Source organism: Pipra filicauda, unplaced genomic scaffold (assembly GCF_003945595.2).
Source record: "Pipra filicauda isolate LSUMZ 115617 unplaced genomic scaffold, ASM394559v2 scaffold64_size3178608_pilon, whole genome shotgun sequence".
Taxonomy (NCBI): Eukaryota; Metazoa; Chordata; class Aves; order Passeriformes; family Pipridae; genus Pipra; species Pipra filicauda.
The window spans coordinates 1391347-1397709 of NW_024104809.1; positions in this window are offsets into that span (position 1 = coordinate 1391347).

A 6363-nucleotide genomic window follows, 5' to 3' on the forward strand; every position below is an offset into this window, starting at 1 on the left:
ATATATTAATAAAACATGCTTCGACCACATTTTTTCTGGCAGATAGTACTTTTGCACTCTGGCCCAAAATATATAATGAAATCCAGATCTCACTAGTTGCTGGAATGTCCTTTGTCAATAACTGTGAAAAATGTCTCTTACCCTGCAGTGCAAAACTGAGCTGTGGAATTTATATGCATAAGTTCTTCCACCCTTAAAAAGTAATTTTATCCTGAATGAAAATACTGACACTGACTGTGCATGGCAGAGACCACTCCCTAGCTTTGCTGTAAGTCCTAACCCCTTCTGCACCAACTTTGCTTATGCGAATTTATTGTCTGTGAAGCAGACCATGTCAGCAACCTCAAAACCACAGATTTTCTATTATTTTCTATTATTGTTTGATTAAAAAGTAGTACCAGTATTACCAAACAGAAGAGATGCAAATGCACATCTTCTTAATTTGAGACACTGTCAAGGACCAGGATCCTTTTTATTTTTTGCTTTTTCACTGCTAGGGAAACCATTAGGATTCAACTGTATTGTTAATTTTTGGCCTGGTGGGAACCTATCCACATGGCATGAGGGTTCAGTTCCAATCTGAGCTAAGATTGTATCAAAGACCTTAAAAAACCAAACAACGAAACTCCTAGTTCCCAACCTGTTGGACAAATGTTGTGACTTCTCACAACACTTTTCACCTTCTTCATATGTTACTAGTTGAAAGGACTGGAGTAGTCAGCATTGTTGTATTACCAGCTGCTGACCACTCACCATCATCTCATGAATTATGAACCAGCAGAACCAGCTGCCTACATCATTCTGTGTATACTTCTACTTCCAGAAGTAGCACAGGGAGGTCACATTTTTCATGTTCCTGTAGTCTGGTAGAATGATGACACTAGCCAGATTAGCCATTCTCCCCTTCTCTCACGTGAGTAGGTTCTGCCCTTACACAGCCTCAGAAGAGAAACAAAATTCTGCAAGGAAACAGGAAGAACTGTATTCACCAGCCAAACTATATTCAGGAGAATGGCATGGGCCTTCCCAAAGCAAATGAAACCCCTTAAAGGAGGCCATAGATATTCACACCATTCTAAACGATCTTGTAGCTTTTGACTTGATTTTCTAAATACTTGAGTTTAAGCAGATACTTGTCCATTTCTTCTCTGTCTCCCAGTGTGCTTCTCCAAGGTTTGGGTTAGTGCTGAAAACTAGTTCAAGGAAAGAACTAAAGAGCCAAGGGTTTCCAACTACTTGTAGTCCTTTTCTCCAGTTTTATGACCCCATTACAGACATCTGACCTGTGGAGCACTTGAGAGAGCACCCACTGCAATGGGTGTCCCCTTCCCCTGCCACCCACCAAGGAAAGATTCCAAAAGTGTCTGGCAGAGAAGATCTAGTTCAGGCCAAGGGAGACAAGGCAGAGCCAAAGGTTGCCACTGAGTGAGACATGCCTGTTCACACGAAAGAAAGAAAAAAGAGTGACTCCACTGAAGATTAAATGCTGTAATTGCCTGATAGCATACAAATAAAGACAAGTGCTGAGAGTGCTTGCAAGTGAGCATAAACAGCCTGACAAAAAGAGTGCTATGTTATCTGCACATGATATTTCCTGCTGTCACTTTCAGGCTCAAACTGTCTTCAGTCTGACCTGAAGTAAAGGGACATAAATTCTCATTCTACCTCAGTCTTTTGGCTTGCCTTGCCTTGCCTTGACTTCCCTCCACAGAGCTGTGCAAGCAGCAAAGTGAGGTGGTATTTCAGTATATGCTTAATTGCTTTTCTGACTTAAAACCAACAGAGAATTTGAATGTTCTCCATTGATTACTAATGAATGTTAAACAAGAATGTGTGCAGCCATGTAACTAGTAATTTTTTATATTCATCCCTAAAGCATTCTGACACGTAGGCACTGAGAGTAATCACTGTGCACAGCTCTGTTTTGGAATACTCTTCTACTGCTGAACTGTAGCACAATCTGGTTTTTAAACATGATCCTCTTCCATTCCTACCCCTTCAATTTCATAATCAAAACAAGTCTTTGAAAAAAAACCCTAAACAAACAAACCAACGTTTTTTTAATTTAAATTACAGGGTGCAAGAAAAGATTTGTAAGCCAGGATATTTTAGGATAGATAATGAGGCCCACAAATATGTAAGGAACAATCCCCACTGAATCAGTGGGCTCTGTTTTCTGGCAGAATCTCACTGAAGTTCCTCTACCAGTGGAGAGGACAGCTGAGTCTTCCCTGGTAAGTGAATGAGCTGATTGTATTGCAAGACAATTTCTACTTGATCTTATTCCAAGTGTGCAAAGCCATAAGTGATTGCATTTGGACAAAACAGCTGTCAAAGAGATCAGACCTGGGAGCTCTGCATTAAGAAACTGAGTCTTAGTATTTGTGCAAAGAGAGAAGTTGCATAAGCACCAACTCCCATCCTGCTTAAATCTGCTTTGTACCACAAAGTGGGGCCACAAGAGCCAGGAGACAATTCCCTCTCTTGTTCAGAAAGGCTCAACATCAGCTCTGGCAGTCCCCCAGACAAAGAGAGAAGGACAAAGAAAGCACACTAGAGAAAGGACGTGGCACAGATCAGTGTTCAGACCTGATAAAGCCCTCTGCTGCAGAGGTGCGAAAGTGAGATGAGAATCCAAGCCCTTGCAGCTGGTGACTTTTTGCTATGGCCAAATTCATTTAGCTGTGCAGGCATGTGATTTGGGAGTGGTAACTCATGGCACTTCATGAGACAGTTTTCAACATCAGTATTATGAGATGATTGTAGTACAGCTTCCCAGTGGGGTTATACACTGTAAGAGAGGGATGTTGTGCTGATGATTTGAGCTAATGAAGTCTCATTTTCCTTTTCATCTTATGAACTATTTCTGTGACTGTCTGTCTATAACTATTCCAAGACTATTTCTGTGGCTTTCTGAATGCTACACCTCAGCAGCTGTATCACGAGAGACCACTTGTAGCACACTGCAGTGGTTATATCAGTCCCACCTGCCTGTGGCTTGGTAACACTGTTTTCAAGGCCGGCAGATGGCAATGTTTATATTCATTTGCTCTCATGTATTACACTTTCATCTTAGTGTACATAGCACCAGTTGCATCAGTTTGATACAGAACTTGTGCCAACCCTGGCCAGAAGATGTTTTGTTCTCCCTGGCTGATGTTTCTATCCCAGATGACAACCAGATGTAGAACAAAAAATGGGTATATGTGAGAGCCTTCCTCTCACCAGGAAGCTCTGTAAACCAGACAAGCAGAGGTGCTAAAGTCAAGGTCAGCTCAAGCACAGGCCAATAATAACATCCAGACATCAGAATTTCCTTGCATCTCAATTATAGCCTGAACATTTGGGGCTGCAACCCTACCAAGTAGCTAAAAAGCTTAGCCTCAGTTTAAAACATTTAACCTTAAAGTTTGTAATATGTATTTTTAAAGCCTGAGTGTCACATTTCCATCACCAGTTTCTAAGCAACATTCTCGAGGAAAAATGTATATTTTAAAAGTGAAGACTCAAATGAGGCCAACCTATATCAAAAGCGCCTATTTTAGGAGCTTGATCTGACTAACCAGGCACTGCTCTTTTTATTACGGGTCACTGCTTTTGCAAGCCTCCCTGTACTGACTCCCTTTCCTGCTTACACACAGGGGGCTGCAGCACAGTTCCCCTGTTTACACTACTAGTTGTTATTTCCCCAGCTGCTGGCTGGGTTATGACCTGAGTCAGATTACTAATAATAGCCTCTTTCCCTCTCAGGAAAGTGAGGAGCCAGCGGGGTTCAAGAAACATGTCCCTTCTTGGAGCATCAACAATGCCTGGCTTCACGGGATTCAGGCTCTGGTGCTCTCTACTCTAATAACCCCCCACCAGCATCAGCAGGGGAACCTACACCTGTTTATCTGGCTCCCAGCTTCCCAGCGCTGTACAAAGCAGGCAATGCCAGTTTTCCTAAGCCCATTGCCTCCTTCCACCTTCCGTGTAAAGCAGTTTCTTCCACACTCCCTGAAGAATTGCCTGGAAGTCTATTTAAAAGGAAAGTTTTTCCCATTTGCTCCTCTGGCTGTTCCTTTCTTGCTGCTGCCTTATTTCTCCAGGTTTTGTAGGACTGAGAAAGAATCCTAGTTCAGGAGGTAGTTGACTTTCCTATTAGTTCTTCAGCAGATAAAATAGTGTAGTTGTGTGCACATCCCTCGACACATATGATATATTTAAGTCTGATACCTAAAACAGTATAGAAAGACTCACAGTACTTCATCCTTAAGCAGACCTTTCCCTTTGCGATCATAGCATTAACTTCCATTTCCTTATTAAAAGCACTCTGGGGAATACAGGATTTTTAGATTGCATTCCACCTTTCTCAAACTGCTTATTTCAGTTCAGTGGACTACAGAATTAATTTCTATAAGCCTTCAGAGAGTTGTACTTTTCAGGGCTGGGTGCCATTTTGATCTCAGATTTTCCATGTAGATGTGTCCTTACAGATTTCATTCCACCCTTTTGTGATTACTTCCTGTTCAGCCAAGAAGGTCTGATTTGACAACTAAGCCACAGAAAACCACCACATTCTTGGGAAAATTATCCCAGGGGTTAACTGAGATCATAATTAAAATTTTCAAGTAATTGCAATTACTTCAAGTTTGCATTTAGCAAGATTTAATTCCTAATCATTGGTTATCCTTCTGTCTTCCTCTGCTGGATTAAAAAGCAATTTATTTGCAGACGTCTCTTTCCTCTGTATGCATGAGAAGATCATGTCCAATGTGTGGCTGTGCCTTCCACATAGTTATTTCCCCACCTCCCCTTCAATAGGATCATATCCATCCACCAGGTCACTTTTTGAACCCTTTGCAATCCTTTTGAAAAGCCTGATGTGTACAGCATAAACCGCATTATTGATACTACATACGACTTCCCAACTTCTCACTGAGCTGCTGCCAGGCTTTCTCCTTGCTGCAATATCACACCAAAAGCTTATTTCCAGTGGCTTATATACTGTGACCTTCAAGTCTCTTACTGAATAGTTGCCTTCTAGGATATTGTTCTTTATCGTAAGCACGCTTTATGCGTTTATTTTTTCTTCTTGCTGCACGATCTTGCATTGGTCCTTTAAAATATATGTTCACTTTACCAGGAGCACCTTGTTGGCCTGTATAAATTATTTACTTTTATTTACTTTCTAAGAGATTCTAATGTCAAATATTTCCAGCAGTCATTTCAAGTTTATTCCTCACCTTGGATAAAGATACTGACAAACATTGGCCTTGAGAATAATACCCGTGGTTCCATATCTTGTGTGCTAGCCCCTCTCTACAACTGCCTTAAGATCTATCTTCTTCCTTGATCTGCCACCCCTTGATACTTTAAGGCAGATTCTGTAGCATGCTACTTCTTTAGTCAGGTTGGGAAAGCAAAGCAAATTGCATAGAATAGACAGCAAAGCTAGCATGGAAATCTGTTTCTTTCCTCTGCTGTCGTCATATACTGAGCATGTTTTCCTTGGCATCATTAGACCTGTGCAGATGAGTGATGTTTTGCCTCTGTATGGTTTCAAATTATTACAAAACCCAATAAAATTGAAGTAATTTAATTTTTAAAATTAATTTACCCCAAATTAAATACTTGGCTTCAGGTCAATTCTTTTTAAATCTTTGTAGTCAAACTGGATGAAACATAGAAATAACACCCATATTTTTAATTACAGTTTCTTTAAAATGTCACAATGAAACAGTGTAATTTTTAAAGACATTTTTTCCTTGTCAAGATTAACAAATGAGCAGACTTGACACTAATTTAAGCAGAAAATGTTACCTTGATCCGCAGAACTCAGTTTTGTGATCCTTGTATGAGGTACAGTCCCCTTACCTCCCAGTGGATGTAGGATAGGATATTATATGCTGGAAGAGGCTGAGCATTTTTGCCCTCAAGTTAATGTGAGCACAGGCATTCAGCATCCTCCCCTACCTCCCAGGCAAACCACTAACCACACAACCCAAACTGTGGACACATATTGGTGAAATCACTACTAATGTTTATCAGTGCATTAGAAGACTTAGAGTAAAAACGAAGAAAATAAGAAAAGAGAGAAAGAAAAGGAAGGGTTTTTTCTTTGAAACATTGATTTCAAGGGAAGCAGAAGGTGTACCTTCACTTTCAGCCAATATAACAAAGGTCAAATCCAGTGTGTTATCACAAAAATGTAACAGCATCTCTGTAAATAAGCAAAACCCTGGAAAACAGTAAAAGTAGTATTAAGGTCTTGGATTTTTTCAGGTGTTACCTATCAGCTAAAATTAAGCAGTGTTTTGCATTGAATGTGCAGGGTGCACTCTGAAGCCAGTGTGAATCAGTTAAAGACCAGGTGTTGGCAGC